The sequence below is a fragment of the Leucopleurus acutus genome (assembly GCF_964270905.1).
Source record: "Leucopleurus acutus genome assembly, chromosome: 4".
Classification (NCBI taxonomy): domain Eukaryota; kingdom Metazoa; phylum Chordata; class Mammalia; order Artiodactyla; family Delphinidae; genus Leucopleurus; species Leucopleurus acutus.
Window position 1 is genome coordinate 123,508,649 of NC_139146.1, and position 20,650 is coordinate 123,529,298.

Sequence of the window (20,650 nt, forward strand, 5' to 3'; positions counted from 1 at the left end):
ATGGTACTTACCTCATAGAGCTATTGTGAAGAATAAATGAGATAACCCATGTGAATTGTACATATGGAGGACATACTCTAAGATAGACCCCATAATCTCCACAAAGCTATTCATGACCTTCTATGGTACCCTACCCTTCAGTGTTGGTAGGACCTGTGACTTGCTTCTGGTTGAGTATAGCAAAGATGATGAGAGGGTGATTACATGTATATGATTATATTATATAAGGTTGTAACATCATCTTGAGAGGACACTCTCCCTTCCCAGCTTTGAAGAAGTGGCCATATTGGAAAGTCCCACATAGCAAGGAACTGAAGATGATCTCTGGCCAACAGCCAGCAAGAAACTGAGGCCCTCGATTTGTCCGCCTACAGGGAACTGAATGATGTGAACAAATACTTGAGCTTGGAATCAGATCCTTCCCGAATTAATCCTCAAATGAGACCACAGCCCTGGTTGACACCATGATTACAGCTCTTGGAGTCCTTGAAGCAAAAAACCTGAATAAACCATGCCCAAATTCTGACCTCCCCCAGAAACTGAGATAATCTATGTGTGCTGTTTTAACCTGCTACAGATAATTAACAGAGTACATGACATAGGATAAATGTTTTAAAAAATTGGCTATTATTGTTACTATTGTCACTGTTATTGAAGATTATTGAAATCTGAATTAACAATATTTAATTTTGATTCTTCTACAGACTCATGAACATTACATTTTTATTCTTACCAAAGCTTTTGACATTATGATTTCTCTATTCTGAATTTTCTATTTGTCCATGAAAAAATATGTTACTTACTCAGTGACATTTTTTTCCTCCAAATTACTATTCACAACTGAAATGTGGGGGGAGAAAATTGACAGGTAAGGATTTTCTTCCTTTTCAAACTTCAAGTTCCAAATCCAAATATCTTTGGCCAAAGGAAAACAAGACCCAGCTTATGCTGCCAGCTGTACAGTGTACATTCAATGAATGTTACTTTCTTCCTGTATATGATAAAAGAAAACAAAAATATTTGTATTTGTGTAAGCAAATTTAAGTAAGCAAAGGGGATTATTGGAGGTAAAGTCTTTCCTTTAAAAAAAATTAATTTTTTAATTGAAGTAGAACATCCATAAAAAAGCACCTATTGTAAGGATACAGGTCAATGAACTGTCGCAAAGTGAACACACTCCTGTAACCACCACCCATGTCTACACATATAACATTTATTAGAATCCCAAAAGTCTCCTTTGTACCCCCAAACTTGGCCATGATTCTGACTAGTAATAATTTTACCCTTAAAAAATTATCTTCTATATTCTGACTCATTTTTTCCCCTTTTTATTCCATCAGGGACTAGGAGCAGTGTACTAAAATCTACATTGTGAATTTTGATATGCATTTCCCCCTTTAGTTCTGTCAAATTTTGCCTTGTAGCTTGAGGTCAAGTTATTAGGTATGTACAAATTAGAATTGTTATAGATACATGATAGGTTGGACCATTTATTATGAAATATTTCTGTTTCTTTGATAATGCTTCCTGTCATTAGAACTTATATTTTCTCATTGGAAGCTAATAATCATAGGCTATAATTAGGAGGTTATTATTAATTTTTACTCAAGATATTTATATGGATTTCACTTTTAACAATGTATTCCCTTATTTGATATTTAAATATGTTCTATCCTTAAATGTAACTTAAAAGTAACTCTTCACTAAATAGATGGTGAAAAAATGAGATGTGACTGGCTTAAAAAAAGATACCCCAATCCCTTGAACATTTTAAATGTATCCTAAAACAGAGTTTACAGACCATGAAGTACTGCATAGGATTAGTCATCATAAACTACATGAAACTTACAATTAAGTAGACAGAAGTAACATATTCAAACTGCTTGCCTTCTATCAGAGAAAGACTCTGAATACTAACAGTGTAATTGAAACCGAATCCCAGAGCCATAGAGATAGCAGCCCAAGACTTGAATTCCTTTTAAAAAAATTTTTGGTTGCATTGGGTCTTCACTGCTACACGCAGGCTTTCTCTAGTTGGGGCGAGCAGGGGCTATTCTTCATTGTGGTGCACAGGCTTCTCATTGCAGTGGCTTCTCTTGTTGCTGAGCACAGGCTCTAGGTGAATGGGCTTCAGTAGTTGTGGTGCATGGGCTCAGTATTTGCAGCACAAAGGCTATAGGGTGCACAGGCTTCAGTAGTTGTGATATGCAGGCTCCGTAGTTGTGGTGCACCAGCTTAGTTTCTCTGCAGCATGTGGGATCTTCCCAGACCAGGGATCAAACCTGTGCCCCTGAATTGGTAGGTGGATTCTTAACCACTGAGCCATGAGGGAAGTCCCAAGACTTGAATTCCTGAACACTGTTCTTCCTACCCTTTCACCCTAACTTGTTACCCTCTCTTTGCCACCCCCACCTCCCAAAATATGCAAGGAAACAGAAAAACATTAATAGTGGGAGAGGCATTGTTAATCTTATCTTCAAGGTTTTCCATCCTACTTCCAGGGTAAAAATAAATGGATGTCTCTCTTTTGGGAGAATAGATACACTGAGAGTAGCACACTGGCAGACAAAATGACATTTAGATTTCAGAACCAACGTCTGTCTTTGAACATGGGACTGAACAAATCCCTTTCTCACAATCATCTCCCAACTGACTATCCCCCCTCCACCTCAGTTTTCTGCAAAGCTTAGAGACTGATGTCTCTAAGACTGGAGTCTTGTGCTGTTTCTGGATCTGCGTGACTCATGGGGCATTGTGGCAGAATGAATGTTGTGGGTCCACCCTTGTGGAATAAAGTGGAATTTTGTCATGCAAAGGAGCTTGAGATAAGAGCAGAGAGGCTTGAAAGAGGAATTGGTGGGCAAAGAACATGAACTTAAGGCTGGGAGTAAAGACAGGAGAAAAGGAGGTGGTCACAGGGTATACCCTTCTTTGAAAGGACAAAAATCTTTTGGTGCTTTACTTTTTGAGATTCAAGGGAAAGTGCAGCATAGAATTTTAATCTCTTTTTCCTTATGTCATAATTTTCTTTTAAATTTACTCTAAACTTCCCAGTAATGATATTTGCCTCTCTCTGTACAGACTGTGTTGTTTTTCAAAGACTGAAAAGAATAGTGTGAGAAGAAGGATGAAAATAAACGATCTCACTAACAGGATATTTTCTTGGTATTGAGTGAGATAACCTGGTACTTCAGAGTCATTATGATTTAAAAATATAAATGTTTTCATTTCATTTGTTATTATACCTGAATTTTGTCCTCCCCAAATTCTAGAATTCTGTTGAAGTTCTAACCCCCAGAACCTCAGAATGTGACTGTATTTGTAAATAGGTCCTTAACAGAAATAATTAAAGTAAATGAGGTCATATGGGTGAGCCCTAATCCACTGTGACTGGTGTCCTTATATAAAGAGATTAAGACACAGATTCACAGAATAAACATCACATGAAGACACAGGGAGAAAGTGACCATCTACAAGCCAAGGAGAGAGGCCTCAGAAGAAACTATGTCTGCCAAGGCCATGATCATGGACTTCTGGCCTTCAGAAATGTGAGAAAAAATTTTTGTTGTTTAAGCCATGCAGTCAGGGGCTTTGTGGCAGTGGTAGCAGACTAATACACATGTTATTCATGTTTGCCATGTTCCTAAGACAGAATGAAGGAAATAAAAACATTAATTTTTAAAATTATTTAAAGAATAATACTGGCCAGCAAGATAGTACAGTAGAAGGACATGAGTTCAGCCCTTATTACAGAAACACTGAAATCACAACTAACTACTGAACAACCATTGATAAAAAATTCGCTAGAATCTACCAAAAAAGGTACCCTACATCCAAAGATAAAGAAGAAGCCACAATGAGATGGTAGGAATGGTGCAATCACAATAAAATCAAATTCCATACCGTCTGGATGGGTGACCCACAATCTGGAAAATAATTATACCACAGAAGATCTCCCACAACAGTGAAAGCCCTGAGCCCCACATCAGGCTTCCCAGCCTGGGGGTCTGGCAATGAGAGGAGGATCACCCAGAGAATCTGGGTTTGAAGGCCAGTGGGGAATTGCAGGAATTCCAAAGGACTCAGGGAAACAGAAATTTCACTCTTGGAGAGGCACATAAGGTCTAGTATGCACCAGGACCCAGGGAAAAAAGCAGTGACCTCATAAGAGACTGGGCCAGACCTACCTGCTAGTATTGGAGGGTCTCATGTGGAGGTGGGAGGCAGCTGTGGCTCACTGCAGGGACAAAGACACTGGCAGCAGCAGCTCCCGTGAATACTCATTGGTGTGAGCCCTCCTGAAGGACGCCATTTCCCCCTCCAAGACCTAGTCCTACCCAACAGCCTGTAGGCTCCAGTTCTGGGATGCCTCAAGGCCAAACAACTAACAGGGTGGGAACACAGCCCCACCCATCTGCAGACAGACTGCTTAAAGTCTTCCTGAGCATAGCCCTGCCCACCATAGGGACAAGATCCAGCTCCACACACCAGCAGGCAGGAACCAAGTCCTCCCAACAGGAAGCCTGTGCAAACCTTTTAAACATCCTCATCCACCAGCAGGTAAACAGCAGAAACAAGAACAACAACCTTGCAGCCGGAGGGACAGGAACCACAATCACAGAAAGCTAGACAAGATGAGACAGGAAGAACTGGCTGAGAGGAGACAGCCTGAGGGAACAGAAGGGAGGAAATACGCAGTCAAGAATGCTTTTGGAGGAAATCCAGACTGCCATAGAAGCAAGGTGTCACTGTTGAGTGATGCACAGGGGGTGGAGCTGCCATTGCAGCCTCTCTCTCCCCACTCACTGGTCACCTGCACCTCCAGGGACTAGGGAAAGGCCCCACCAGTGTTAGCCTTCTTGCACCCACCACCAGGCACTAAGAAAAGCCACCACCAGGGCTTACTTTCTTACACCAGCCAATAGGTGCTAGGAAAAGCTTCCACTATGGCCAGATATGTCGCACCCATAGCCACCAGCTTTCCCACGCACCTGTCACTAATGGGGCCCCCACAAACCAGGCAGTCATACCAACCACATGCCATGTCCTCACCAGGGCAGAACGAAGTGCTCCAGAATAGCTTTGGGAGCAGACTACTGTGGGTGGCCCACACACAGAGGTGGGGCTAAAACCACAGCTGAGCCTCAGAGGCAGGGTGACTAAGGAAGAAGAACAAAAATCTTTTCATGCAGCTGAACAAACTGTAGATTAAATCCCCACAATCAGTTTGGTAAACCTGCATCTATGGAATATCTGAACAGACAATGAGTGTTCCCAAAACTGAAACCAGTCTAACTCTAGCAGCTTTGGACCTTGAGGACTAGTATACATAGGAGTTGGGCAAGGTCAGAGTCTGAGCTGCCCCACAGTGCCCACAGTGGAACCAGAGACCTAGAGGTTTTGGAGGGCTTCCCAGGGAGGCAGAGGTTGGCTGTAACTCATGGTGGGGGCAAGGCCACTGACAGCTGAGACCCCATGAAAATATGATTATTACTATTTTTTGTGTTGTTCTGTTGTTTTTAATTATTATTTGTTTTTTTTTATTTTTAAAATATTTTAATATACTTTTTATTTTTTAATGTTTCTATTTCTGTTACGTTTTTGCAGTTCTGTGTTTTTTTCTTTCTTTTGTTCTATTTCTTTAATCTTTTATTCCTGTGTTCTACTTGATCTTATCTTTTTTTATCTTTTATTCTTTTTATCGTTTTTGTGTGTTTGTTTAGTTTTCTTTGCTTTTCCTTCACTTTGCATTCTGCTTTTGTTTTGCTTTTTATTTTTTCTTTTCGTTAGTTTTGTTTTTATTTGTTTGATTTCATTTTGGGATTCTTCTGTTTGTCTGGTGTTCTTTTGTTGTTTGTTTTCTCTGTGTTTGTTTTCGTTTCTTATTTTGTATGTGTTTCTTTATTTCTTTTAGTTTTGTTTGTTTGGTTTTGCTTTTACCATTTCTCTGTGATTCTGTTTGTTTGTTTTTAATTGTTGCTGTTGCTGTTTGCTTCTTTTTATCTTTGTTATTTTGTCTTGAGTTTTGTATGTATGTTTGTTTTCGTTTGTTTTCTTCCACCATTTTTTTCTTTTCTCTTGTCTCTTTTTTCCATTTTTGCCAAGCTGGTGGCTTGTGGCATCTTGGTACAGGGGTCAGGCCTGAGCCTCTGGGGTGGGAGTGCCAAGACCAGGATGCTGTAATGCCAGAGAACTCCTGGCCCCAGGGAATAGTAATTGGCAAGAAATCTCCTAGAGGTCTCCATCTTAACTCCAAGACCCAGCTCCACCCAACTGTCAAGAGGCTTCAGTGCTGAACGCCCCATGACAAACAAAAAGCAAGACAGGAACACAAACCCACCTGTCAGAAGACAGGCTGCCTAAAGTCATACTAAGCCTATAGACACCACAAAACACACCACCTGATGTGTCTTGCCCATCCAAGGGGAGAGATCCAGTACCACCCAAGAGAACCCAGGCACCAGTCCCTCCCATGAGGAAGCCTACTGGTCCAAACTCACCCACTGGGGGCAGACACCAGAAATGAGAGGAACTATGAACCTGTAACCTGTGGAAAGGAGACCTCAGGGTGAGGTCAGAGAAGATAAAGAAGACAGAGAAATATGTTGCAGATAAAGGAGCAAGGTAAAAACCCACAAGGCAAATGAATGAAGAGAAAACAGTAATCTACCTGAAAAAGAATTCAGAGTAATGATAGTAAAGATGATCCAAAATCTCAGAAATAGAATGCAGAAAATAAAAGAAATGTTTAACAAAAACCTAGAAGAACTAAAGAAAAACCAAACAGTGATGAGCAACACAATAACTGAAATTAAAAATACACTAGAAGAATCAATAGCAGAATAACTGAGGCAGAAGAAAAGATAAGTGAACTGAAAATCAGAATGGTGAAAATAACTGTTGCAGAGCAAAATAAAGAGAAAGAAATCAAAAGACTTGAGGACAGTTTTGACTTCTGGGACAACATTAAGTGCACCAACATTCAAACTACAGGGGTCCCAGAAGAAAAAGAGTAAGAGAAAGGGTCTGAGAAAATATTTGAAGAGATTATAGTTGAAAACTTCCTTAACATGGGAAAGGAAATAGTCAACCAAGTCCAGGAAGCACAGAGAGTCCCATACAGGATAAACCCAAGGAAGAACAGGCCAAAACACAATTAAACAAACTGTCAAAAATTAAATACAAGGAAAAAATATTAAAAGCTGCAAGGCAAAAGCAACAAATAATATACAAGGAATCCCCATAAGGTTATCAGCTGATCTTTCAGCAGAAACTCTGCATGCCAGAAGGAATGGCAGGATATATTTAAAGTGATGAAAGGGAAAAATCTACAGCCAAAATTACTCTACCCAACAAGGCTCTGATTCAGATTTGATGGACAAACCAAAAGCTTCACAGACAAGCAAAAGCTAAGAGAATTCAGCACCACCAGACCAGCTTAGCAACAAATTCTAAAAGAACTTTTTTAGGCAAGATACACAAGAGAAGAAAAAGACCTACAAACACAAACAAAAACCAATTAAGAAAATGGTAATAAGAATATATATATTGATAATTACCTTAAATGTAAATGATTAAAGTGTTCCAACCAAAAGACACAGACTGGCTGAATAGATACAAAAACAAGACCAGTATAGATGTTGTCTACAAGACACCCACTTTAGACCCAGGGACACATACAGACTGAAAGTGAGGGAATGGAAAAACATATTCCATGCAAATGGAAATCAAAAGAAAGCTGGAGTAGCAATACTCATATCAGATAAAATTGACTTTAAAATAAAGGCTGTTACAAGTGACAAGGAAGGACACTGCATAATGATCAAGGGATCAATCCAAGAAGATATAACAATTGTAAATATTTATGAACCTAACATAGGAGCACATCAATACATAAGGCAAATGTTAACAGCCATAAATGGAGAAATTGACAGTAACACAATAATAGTGGGGGACTTTAAGACTCCACTTTCACTGCTGGATGGATCGACCAGACAGAAAATTAATAAGGAAACACAAGCCTTAAATGACACACTAGACCAGATAGACTTAATTGATATTTATAGGACATTCTATCTGAAAGCAGCAGAATGCACTTTCTTCTCAAGTGCACACAGAGCATTCTCCAGGATAGATCACATCTTGGGTCACAAATCAAGCCTTGGTAAATTTAAGAAAACTTAAATCATATCAAGCGTATTTTCCAAACACAACACTATGAGATTAGAAATCAGTGACAGGAAAAAAAACTGTAAAAAACACAAACACATGAAAGCTAAACAATATGCTACTAAAAATCCAAGAGATCACTGAAGAAATCAACAAAGAAATAAAAAAAATACCTGCAAAAAATGACAATGAAAACACAATGACCCAAAACATATAGAATGAAACAAAAGCAGTTCTAAGAGGGAAATTTATAGCAATATAATCCTACATTAATAAACAAGAAAAATCTCAAATAAACAACCTAACTTTCACCTAAAGCAACAAGAGAAAGAACAAACAAAATCCAAAGTAGGTAGAAGGAAAGAAATCATAAAAATCAGAGCAGAAATAAATTAAATAGAAACAAAGAAAACAATAGCAAAGATCAATAAAACTAAAAGCTGGTTCTTTAAGAAGATAAACAAAATTCATAAAACTTTAGCCAGACTCATCAAGAAAAATAGGAGAGGAATCAAATCAATAAACTTAGAAATGAAAAAGGAGAAGTAACAACTGACACTGCAGAAATACAAAGGGTCATGAGACATTACTACAAGCAGCTATATGCCAATAAAATGGACAACATGGAAGAAATGGACAAACTTTTAGAAAGCTACAACCTTCCAAGACTGAACCAGGAAGAAATAGAAAATATGAACAGACAAATCACAAGTAGTGAAATTGAAACTGTGATTAAAAATCTTCCAACAAACAAAAGTCCAGGACCAGATGGCTTCACAGTTGAATTCTATCAAACATTTAGAGAGGAGTTAACACCTATTCTCCTCAAACTCATCCAAAATTTTGCAGAGGAAGGAACACTCCCAAACTCATTCTGTGAGGTCACCATCACCCTGATACCAAAACCAGACAAAGATATTACATAAGAAAGAAATTACACACCAATATCACTGATGAACATAGATGTAAAAATTCTCAACAAAATACTAGCAAACTGAATCCAACAATATTGTAAAAGGATTATACACAATTATCAAGTGGGATTTCTCCCAGTGATGCAAGGATTCTTCAATATATACAAATTAATCAAGTGAAACACCATATTAATAAATTGAAGAATAGCAACCATATGATCATCTCAAGAGATGCAGAAAAAGCTTTTGACAAAATTCAACACCAATTTTTGTTGAAAACGTTCCAGAAAGTGGACATAGAGGGAACCTACCTCAACATAATACAAGTCATATATGACAAATCCACAGCAAACATCATTCTCAATGGTGAAAACCTGAAAGCATTTCCTCTAAAATCAGGAAGAACACAAGGATGTCCACTCTCACCATTTTTATTCAACATAGTTTTGGAAGTACTAGCCATGGCAAACAGAGAAGAAAAAGGAATCCAAATTGGAAAAGAAGAAATAAAACTGTCACTGTTTACAGATGACAGAGTACTATACATAAAAAATCCTAAAGATGCTACTGGAAAACTACTAGAGCTCATCAATGAATTTGGCAAAGTTGTAGGATAGAAAATTAATACACAGAAATCTCTTGTATACCTATACACTGACAAAGAAAGATCAGAAAGAGAAATTAAGAAAACAATCCCATTTACCATTGCAACAAAAAGAATAAACTACCTAGGGATAGACATACATAAGGAGCCAAAATACCTGTATGCAGAAAACTATCACATACTGATGAAAGAAGTCAAAGATGACACAAACAGATGGAGAGATATACCATGTTCTTGGATTGGAAGAATCAATATTGTGAAAATGACTATACTACCCAAAGCAATCTACAGATTCAATGAAATCCCTATCAAATTATCAAAGACAACCCTCAGAATGGGACAAAATATTTGCAAATGAAGCAACTGACAAAGGGTGAATTTCCAAAATATACAAACAGCTCATTTAGCTCAATATCAAAAAAAAAAAAAATACAACCGAATCAAAAACTGCACAGAAGACCTAAATAGACATTTCCCCAAAGAAGACATACAGATGGCCAAAAAACACATGAAAAAAATGTTCAACATCACTAATTATTACAGAAATGGAAATCAAAACTACAATGAGATATCACCTCATACCAATGAGAATGGCTGCCATCACATAATCTACAAACAATAAATGCTGGAGTGTGTGTGGAGAAAAGAGAACCATCTTGCACTGTTGGTGGGAATGTAAATTGATACAGCCACTATGGAGAACAGTATGGAAGTTCCTTAAAAAATTAAAAACAGGAGTACCATGTGACCCAGCAATCCCACTACTGGGCATATACTCAGAGAAAGCCATAATTCAGAAAGACACATGCACCCCAATGTTCATTGCAGCACTATTTACAATAGCCAGGACATGGAAAAAACCTAAATATCCATAAACAGAGGAATGGATAAAGAAGATGTGGTACATATATACAATTTAATATTACTCAGTCATAAAAAGGAACGAAATCGGGTCATTTGTAGAGATGTGGATGGACCTAGAGATTGTCATACAGAGTGAAGCAAGTCAAAAAGAGAAAAAGAAATATCATACATTAATGCATACATGTGGAATCTAAAAATTTGGTATAGACGATCTTATTTAGAATGCATAAATAGACACAGACGTAGAGAATAAACATATAAATACCAAGGGGGAAGGGAGGGGTGAAATGAATTGGGAGAGTGGGATTGACATATATATGCTATTGATACTATGTATAAAATAGATAACTAATGAGAACCTACTGTATAGCACAGGGAACTCTACTCAATGATCTGTGGTGACCTAAATGGGAAGCAAATCCAACAAAGAGGGGACATATGTATATGTACAGCTGATTCACTTTGTTATACACTAGAAACTAACACAATACTGTAAGGCAACTCTATTCCAATATAAATTTTAGAAAAATGTTGAGACAGCAGAAGAATATATCTCAGATGAAGGAAAAAGATAAAATCCCAGAACAACTAAGCCAAACCGAGATGGCCAATCTACCAAAAAGTAATTTGGAGTAATGGTAGTGAAGGTGATCCAAGATCTTGGAAAAAGAATGGAGGCACAGATTGAGAAGATACAAGAAATGTTTAACAAAGACCTACGAGAACTAAAGAACAAACAGAGATGAGCAATACAATAACTGAAATGAAAAATACACTAGAAGGAATCAATAGCACAATAACTGAGGCAGAAGAATGCATAAATGGGCGCTTCCCTTGTGGCGCAGTTGTTGAGAGTCCTCCTGCTGATGCAGGGGACATGGGTTCGTGCCCCAGTCTGGGAAGATCCCACATGCCACAGAGTGGCTTGGCCTGTGAGCCATGGCCACTGGACCTGCGTGTCTGGAGCCTCTGCTCCACAACGGAAGAGGCCACAACAGTGAGAGACCCGCGTACTGCAAAAAACAAACAAACAAACAAAAAACAATGCATAAATGACCTGGAATACAGAATGTTGGAAATCACTGCTGCAGAACAGAATGAAGAAAAAAGAATGAAATGATATGAAGACCACCTAAGAGATCTCTGGGCCAACATTAAATGCACCAACAATTGCATTATAGGGATCCCTAAAGGAGAAGAGAAAGAGCAAAGACGTGACAAAATATTTGAAGAGATTATATTTGAAAGCTTCCTTAACATGGGAATGGAAAGAGTCACCCAAGTCCAGGAAACACAGAGAGTCCCATACAGGATAAAGCCAAGGAGGAACACTTTTAGACACATAGTAATCAAACTGTCAAAAATTAAAGACAAAGAAAAAATATTAAAAGCAACAAGGGAAAAGTAACAACATACAAGGTAATCCCCATGAGGTTATCAGCTGATTTCTCAGCAGACACTCTGCAGGCCAGAAGGGAGTGGCATGATACATTTACAGTGGTGAAAGGGAAGAACCTACAACCAAGAATCTCATTCACATGGGGTTCTGTTATATGTTGTTGTTGTTGATTCATTTATATTTTTATTTTTTCTAACAAATCTTTTCTTTTTCTAATTTTATTTTATTCTTTATACTTCATTATTGTTCTGTTCCTTTTGACTTGTTCCCTTTTTTTCTGTTCTTCTTTCCTTTTTCTGTTGTGGTTTTGTTTTATCTAGTTTCAGTTGTTATATTTTTATTTTTCCAAATATGTTTTCTTATCTTTCTAATTTTATTTTATTTTTTATTCTTTGTTATTGTACTGCTCCCTTTTTTTCTTTTTCTTTTTTTGCCACACTGTGTGGCTTGTGGGATCTTGGTTCCCAGGCCAGGGTTTGGGCCTGAGCTCCTGTGGTGGGAGCAGTGAGTCCAAACTGCTGGACTAACAGAGAACCTCAGATCCCAGGGAATATTAATTGGAGTGAGGTCCCCCAGATGTCCTCATCTTTGCACCAAGACCCGGCTCTACACAACTGCCTGCAAACTGCAGTGCTGGATGCCACAGGCCAAACAATAAGTAAGACAGGAATACGGCTCCACACATCAAAAAAAATAAAATAAAATGACAAAAAATATATTACAGACGAAAGAGCAACATAAAAACCTACAAGACCAAATAAATGAAGATGAAATAGGCAACGTACCTGAAAAAGAATTCAGAGTAATGATAGTAAAGAGGTTGCAAATCCTCTGAAAAAGAAAACAGAAAATAGAAGAAATGTTGAACAAAGACCTAGAAGAACTAAACAGCAAACAAACAGTGATGAACAGCACAATAACTGAAATTAGAGGGGTGGAATAGGGAGGGTGGGAGGGAGATGCAAGAGGGAGGAGATATGGAGATATATGTATATGTATAGCTGATTCACTTTATTATACAACAGAGACTAACACAACACAACACTGTAAAGCAATTATACTCCAATAAAGATGTTAAAAAAATACTCTAGAAGGTATCAATAGCAGAATATCTGATGCAGAAGAACAGATAAGTGAGCTGAAAGATAAAATGGTGGAAATAACTGCCATGGAGCAGAATAAAGAAAAAAGAATGAAAAGAATTGAAGACAGTCTCAGAGACCTCTGGGACAACATTAAATGCACCAATATTTGAATTACAGGGGTCCCAGATGAAGAAAAGAAAGGATCTGAGAAAATACTTAAAGAGGTTATTGTTGAAAATTTCCCTACCATGGGAAAGGAAATAGCCATTCAAGTCCAGGAAGATCAGAGAGTCCCATACTCCCATCTCCTAGGATAAAACTTAGGAGAAACACACAAAGACACATATTAATCAAACTAACAAAAATTAAATTCAAGGAAAAAATATTAACAGCAGAAAGGGAAAAGCAAAAAATAACATACAAGGGAATAACCATAAGGTTATCAGCTGATTTCCCAGCAGAAAATCTATAGGACAGAAGAGAGTGGCAGGATATATTTGAAGTGATGAAAGGAAAGAGCCTACAAACAAGATTACTCAGCAAGGATCTCATTCAGATTCGATGGAGAAATCAAATCTTTGCAGACAGGCAAAAGATATGAGAATTCAACACCACAAAACCAGCTTTACAACAAATGCTAAAGGAACTTCTCTAAGTGGGAAACAAAAGAAAACAAAAGACCCACAAAAACAAATGCAAATCAATTAAGAAAATGGTAATAGGAACATACATATTGATAATCACATTGAATGTAAATGGATTAAATGCTCCAACCAAAAGAAACAGACTGACTGAATAGTCAAAAAAAAAAAAAAACCCTTATATATGCTGTGTACAAGAAACCCACTTCAGACCTAGGGACACATACAGACTGAAAGTGAGGGAATGGAAAAACATATTCCATGCAAATGGGAATCACAAGGAAGCTGGAGTAGCAATTCTCATATCAGACAAAGTAAACTTTAAAATAAAGACTATTACAAGAGACAAAGAAGGACACTACGTAATGACCAAGGGATCAATCCAAGAAGAAGATATAAAAATTGTAAATAGTTATGCACCCAACATAGGAGCACCTCAATACATAATGCAAATGCTAACAACCATAAAAGGAGAAATCAACAGTAACAGAATAATAGTGGGAAACTTTAACACCCCACTTACACAAACAGACAGCTCATCCACACAGAAATTAAAATAGGAAACAGAAGCTTTAAATGACACAATAGACCAGATAAACTTAATTGATATTTTTAAGACATTCCACCTGAAAGTGGAAAAATACACTTTCTTCTCAAGTGCACACGAAACGTTCTCTAGCATAGGTCATATCTTGAGTCAAAAATCAAGCCTTGGAAAATTTAAGAAAATTGAAATTTTATCAAGCATCTTTTCTGACCACAGCACTATGATATTAGAAATCAGTTACAGGAAAAAAACCTGTAAAAAACACAAATACATGGAGGCTAACCAGTGTGCTGCTAAATAACCAAGAGATCACTGAAGAAATCAAAGAAGAAATTTAAAAATACCTAGAAAAAAATGAGAATGAAAACAAGACAATCCAAAACCTATGGGATACAGCAAAAGCAGTTCTAAGAGGGAAGTTTATACCAATTAAAGCTCCCTCAAGAAACAAGAAAAATCTCAAATAAACAATCTAATCTTACACCTAGAGCAACTAGAAAAAGAAGAACAAAGAAAACCCAAAGTTAGTAGAAGGAAAGAAATCATAAAGATCAGATCAGAAACAAATGTAAAAGAAATGAAGGAAACAATAGCAAAGATCAATAAAACTAAAAGTTGGTTCTTTGAGAAGACAAACAAAATTGATAAACCATTAGCCAGACTCATCAAGATAAAAAGGGAGAGGACTCAAATCAATAAAATTAGAAATGAAAAAGGAGAAGTTACAACTGACACTTCAGAAATACAAAGGGTCATGAGAGAGTACTACAAGCAACTATATGCCAATAAAATGGACAGCCTGGAAGAAATGGACAAATTCTTGGAAAGGTATAACTTTCCAAGATTGAACCAGGAAGAATTAGAAAATTTAAAAAGGCCAATCACAGGTAATGAAATTGAAACTGTAATTAAAAATCTTCCAACAAAAAAAAGCCTAGGACCAGATGGCTTCACAGGTGAATTCTATCAAGCATTTAGAGAGGAGTTAACACCTGTCCTTTGCAAACTCTTCCAAAAATTTAAGAGGGATGACACTACCAAACTCGTTCTATGAAGCCACCATCACCCTGATACCAAAAACAAACAAAGGTATCACACACAAAAAAAGAAAATTACACACCAATATCACTGATGAACATATACCCCAAAATCCTCAACAAAATACTAGCAAACAATCCAACAGCATATTAAAAGGATCACACACTGTATTCAAGTGGGATTAATCCCAGGGATGCAAGGATTCTTCAATATATGCAAAACAATCAATGTGATACACCATATTAGCAAACTGAAGAATAACAACCATATGATCATCTCAAAAGATGCAGAAAAAGCTTTTGACAAAATTCAACACAAAACTCCAATGAAAACTTTCCAGAAAGCGGGCATAGATGGAACCTATCTCAACATAATAAAAGACATATATGACACACTCACAGACACATCATTCTCAATGGTGAAAAACTGAAAGCATTTCCTCTAAGATCAGGTAAAGACAAGAATGACCACTTTCAACATAGTATTGGAAGTCCTAGGCCTGGCCATCAGAGAAGAAAAACAAATGAAAGGAATGCAAATTGGAAAAGAAGTTAAACTGTCACTGTTTGCAGATGACATGGTACTCTACATACAGAATCCTAAAAATGTCGCCAGAAGACTACTAGAATTTGGTAAGGTTGCAGGATAAAATATTAATGCACAAAAATCTCTTGCTTTCCTATACACTAACAACAATGGCAACAAAGAGCATAAAAAAATCTAGGAATAAACCTACCTACAGAGGCAAAAGACCTGTACTCAGAAAACTATAAAACACTGATGAAAGAAATCAAAGATAACATAAACAGATGGAAAGATATACCATGCTCCTGGATTGGAAGAATCAATGTTGTCAAAATGACTATATACTATAGTACAGCTTCAATGCAATCCCTATCAAATTACCAATGGCATTTTTGACAGAAGTAGAACAAGAAATTTTACAATTTGTATGGAAACACAAAAGGCCCTGAAAAGCTAAAGCAATTGTGAGAAAGGACAACAGAGTTGGAGGAATCAGTCTCCCTGGTTTCAGACTATACTACAAAGCTTCAGTAATCAAGACAGTATGGTACTGGAATAAAAACAGAAATATAGATCAATGGAACAAGATAGAAAGCCCAGAGATAGACCCATGCACCTATAGTCAACTTATCTTTGACAAACGAGGCAAGAATATACAATGGAGAAAAGACAGTCTCTTCAATAAGTGGTGCTGGGAAAACTGGACAGCTACATGTAAAAGAATGAAATTAGAACACTCCCTAACACCATATACAAAAATAAACTCAAAATGGATTAAAGACCTAAATATAAGGCCAGGCACTGTAAAACTCTTAGAGGAAAACCTAGGTAGAACACTCTATGACATAATTCACAGCAAGATTCTTTTTGACCCACCTCCTAGAGTAATGGGAATAAAAACAAAAATAAACAAATGGGACCTAATGAAACTTCAAAGCTTTTGCACAGCAAAGGAAACAATAAACAAGGTGAAAAGACAACCCTCAGAATGTGAGAAAATATGTAAACGAAGCAACTGACAAAGGATTAATCTACAAAATATACAAGCAGCTCATGCAGTTCAGTAGAAAAAGAACAATCAACACAATCCAAAAACAGGCAGGAGACCTGAATTTCTCCAAAGAAGATATACATTTGTTCAACAAACACATGAAAAGATGATCAGCATCTCTAATCATTAGAGAAATGCAAATCAAAACCACAATGAGATATCACCTCACACAGTTCAGAATGGCCATCATCAAAAAATCTAGAAACAATAAATGCTCGAGAGGTTGTGAAGGAAAGGGAACCCTTCTGCACTGTTGGTGGGAATGTAAATTGATACAGCCACTATGGATGTTCTTTAAAAAACTAAAAATAGAACTACCATATGACCCAGCAATCCCACTACTGGGCATATACCTTGAGAAAACCATAATTCAAAAAGATACATGTACCACAATGTTCATTGCAGCACTAATAATTGCCAGGACATGGAAGCAACCTAAATGTCTTAGATGTCTTTATCCATTTATCAATGGATAAAGAAGATGTGGCACACATATACAATGGAATATTACTCAGCCATAAAAAGGAATGAAACTGAATTATTTGTAGTGAGGTGGATGGACCTAGAGTCTGTCATACAGAGTGAAATAAGTCAGAAAGAGAAAAACAAGTACTGTATGCTAACACATATATATATGGAATCTAAACACATATATATGAAATCTAAAAAAGTGGTAGTGATGAACTTAGGGGCAGGGCAGGAATAAAGATGCAGGTGTAGAGAACAGATTTGAGGGCACGATGGGGGGAAGGGGAAGCTAGGACAAAGTGAAAGAGTTGCATGGACATACATACACTACCAAATGTAAATGGATGGCTAGTGGGAATTTGCTGCATAGCTCAGGGAGATCAACTCAATGCTTTGTGATGACCTAGAGGGATGTAATAGGGAGGGTGGGAGGGAGGCTCAAGTGGGAGGGGATGGGGATATATGTATACATATAGCTTATTCACTTTGTTGTACAGCAGAAACTAACCAACACTGTAAAACAATTATACTCCAATAAAGATGTGAAAAAAAGAGAAGGGAACCTTCCTACACCGTCAGTGGGAATGTAAATTGATATTGTCACTATGGAGAACAGTATGGAAGTTCCTTAAAAAACTAAAAATAGAGCTACCATATGATCCAGCAATCCTACTCTTGGACATACATCCAGAGAAAACATGGTTTGAAGGGGTACATGCACCCGAATATTCATTGCAGCACTGTTTACAATAGTCAAGACACAGAAGCAAACTAAATGTCTATCGACAGATAAATGGATGAAGAAGATGTGGTACATATATACAATGTAATATTACTCAGCCATTAAGAAAGACTGAAATGATGCCATTTGCAGTGACATGGATGGAGCTAGAGATTTTCATACTAAGTGAAGTAAGTCAGACAGAGAAATACAAATATCATATGATATCAGTTATATGCGGAATCTTAAAAAAATGAACTCATTTACAAAACAGAAACAGGTTCACAGAGTTAGAGAGTGAACTTATGGTTACCAGTGGGGAAGGATGGGGGAGGGACAGATTGGGAATTTTGGATAGACATGTATACACTACTATATTTAAAATAGATAACCAACAAAGACCTACTGTATAGCACAGGGAACTGTGCTCAAGATTCTGTAATAACCAAATGGGAAAAGAATTTGAAAAAGAATAGATACATGTATATGTATAACTGAATCACTTTGCTGTATACCTGAAACTAACACAACGTTGTTAATCAACTATGGTCCAATATAAAATAAAAATTAAAAAAATAAAGAATAATACACAGAGTACTAAATCAAAAAATAAAACAAACCTAAAACCCCCTCTGAAACAATATTTGCAATGTTCTCCCTGCAGAGCATTTTTCTAGTTGATAGAAATGTGTAGAAATCAGTATTGTAAAGGAAATGCTGAACAGATTTTTGACTATTCCAACTAGCAATTAATATTTTTATACTCTTTTTCTTGTGTGATTATTTGTCCTGAGAAAAAAGTAATTTAGCACAAAGATGCATTTTAAATACACAGTAACAACATTAAAAATCTTGATTCAAGCTGGGTCTGTAGAATACTCTGTAAAATAATCCTATTTTTACTGAAGCAAGCAGCATATCATAGCAATGTCACACAACTGTATAAAATTGGATATCAGAATGTGCATCCATTTTATTAGTTTAATGGGTTTCACATAAATTTGGGGGAAAATTTGTTTTAAGTTGTTACATTACCAAATAGAAAAAGTTTCATTCAACTATATTGCCATGAAACACCTTTACTTAGATGGAGAGAAAATACACTTTATTCTAGGAATATAATCAGTTCTGCTATTATGCTCATTTTAAAAATATGACTTTGTTCCAATGTGATTAATGTATCGGGAAACAAATTGACCATACACTAATTTCATGTTTGCTTATGCACATTATTTTCTAAAAGAAACACGAAATGAATACAGAAAATTGTACCTAGTTGAATAGAGTAGAAGCACACACACACACACACACACACACACACACACACACACACACACACAGAGGCATGTTCTAGTAGAGAAAGCTGAGAAAGGGGTATCAGGCAGACACAAATATTAATTACTATAGTCACTAAAGCATGAGTCCTGTCCCAGCATCAGAGCCAACTCTCACCTTTTCATTCGAGTCTCTTTGAATTCTTGTGACTCTCCTGGAAGGGATGAGAAGGATAGGTCCTCTTCCCCTAAACTTATGCCAACTCAACTTGGTCTGTGCTGGGCTTGTCTACTCACACACTTGGCTTCTTCCACCTTTGTTAAAGATGCTAGTGGAATTTGAGAAATTCCCTTTCTTCTGGACCATCTTGATCCTGTAACTGGAGGTGGGGATGTTTTTCTTCACAAACTCCACCTGTAAAAACTTGACCTCATTCACCTCTATACTTTCCTATTATATTCATAATGTAATATCCTAATCAATAATTGCGTCTCTACTATTAAACCATAAACACCTCAAATTGCAAATTTCCAAACAAGTAAACACATTATACATTAAAGAAAATGAGACTGTCACATTGCCTTTTAGAACCTGCCTTAATAGAAGGCAGATGATCAAGTTTTACCCCTGAGAATCTGGAAATTAAAAAAAATCAAAATCTCTATTTTTTCATAATATTTTAAAGCCAATGGTTCAAATTATACTGTGAAATGTAACAACTTTAGGGAGAGAGGGTTCACATATTATATAAAACTATCACATGGAAAGACTTTATAATCAGAATATTTCATGAGTATGACACTAGAAAGTGGTAAATTAAATGATCTAATGTTTAATATAATCAAAAATGGTGGGCAGATAAATTCATCTCCTTAGAGGGTTCTTCTGAGACCAGACAAATAATGTCTTTTGATCAGAGTATCATATTGTGAAGTTCTTATGTGGTAAGGAAACTGACAGTTTCACAGAAAATAATTGGCTTTCCCAAGATGACCCAAATAGTACTCAAGTCTTCGAACCATATTAGACCCTGCTGTCTTATGATATGGAGACTCCAGACTTTGTTTCACAGGGAAAGACTCACAAGAAACAATGTTATAGCATTGGTAACCCTAAAAGAGCATCACTATGTAAGTGTTATGGGTTGAATTGGTAACCCTGAAAGAGCATCACTGTGTAGGTGTTATGGATTGAATTGTGTTCCTCCAAAAAGGTAGGTTAAATTCCTATCTTCAGGGACCTGTAAATGTGACCTTATTTGGAAATAGGGGGCTTTGTAGATGTAATAAAGTTAAGATGAAGTCATTAGGTTAGGCCCTAATCTAATATGACTAAGTCTTTATGAGAAG